The following is a 768-nucleotide window of genomic DNA, read 5'->3' on the forward strand; positions in this document are numbered from 1 at the left end:
ATATATATTTCTCCAGCGGCAGCGCCTTTTTCTAGCAACTCGTCTTTTGCGTGCAGCAGACTCTGCATCTTTATAAGACTGAAGCACAGCTGATACTGTCGTTACACTGGGTTTGTTGTTACTGTGTTGCTGCAGCACTAAAACTTTGTTGCTGCAGCACTAAAACTTTGCTGCTGCAACACAGCTCTACACTACGAGCTGGCTGTTTGGGGGTGGGGGGTGGTCCGGCTAGATGCTGCAGCTGAGGCTGCTAGCAGTGGCATGCATGCATGCGAGTTACTCGCGCATCTATACGCAGCGCAGGTATCTGCAGCAGCTGCAGCAAGTGCAGCAGCAGCTGCTGCTGCAGCAACCCCCGTAGCCAACGAGAATACAGACAAACACTTCAGGGTACTGTGCTGCTGCTCAGCAGTATATTGAGAGCCGTGAACCCCCTGGCTTCGAACACAGAACAACGTGCAGCGTTACGCAGCAGTAGCAAGCAGCTAGCGGCAGCAACTGCTCTCAATACACTCATTGGGGGGAGGTCAAGAGAGGAGGACAAGTGTTTCAGAGAGAGAGGAGAAGAGAAACAGAAACTAGAACAGAATACATTCACTTTATTCTAGCAGCTAGAGAGAAAAATATAAATGAACTTCTCCTGCGGGCTGACGCCATGCAGGGCGGCGGGGTAGTTGCACGTACACCCGAACACTTGTATGGGGAGAGTTTGCAATGCCTTGCTTTTGCCGGTGAGAGGTATTTGTTGCGTTTCTAGAGAAAATAAAA

The sequence above is a fragment of the Eimeria mitis genome, genomic scaffold, assembly GCF_000499745.2.
Source record: "Eimeria mitis Houghton genomic scaffold, Emh_scaff5512, whole genome shotgun sequence".
Lineage (NCBI taxonomy): Eukaryota > Apicomplexa > Conoidasida > Eucoccidiorida > Eimeriidae > Eimeria > Eimeria mitis.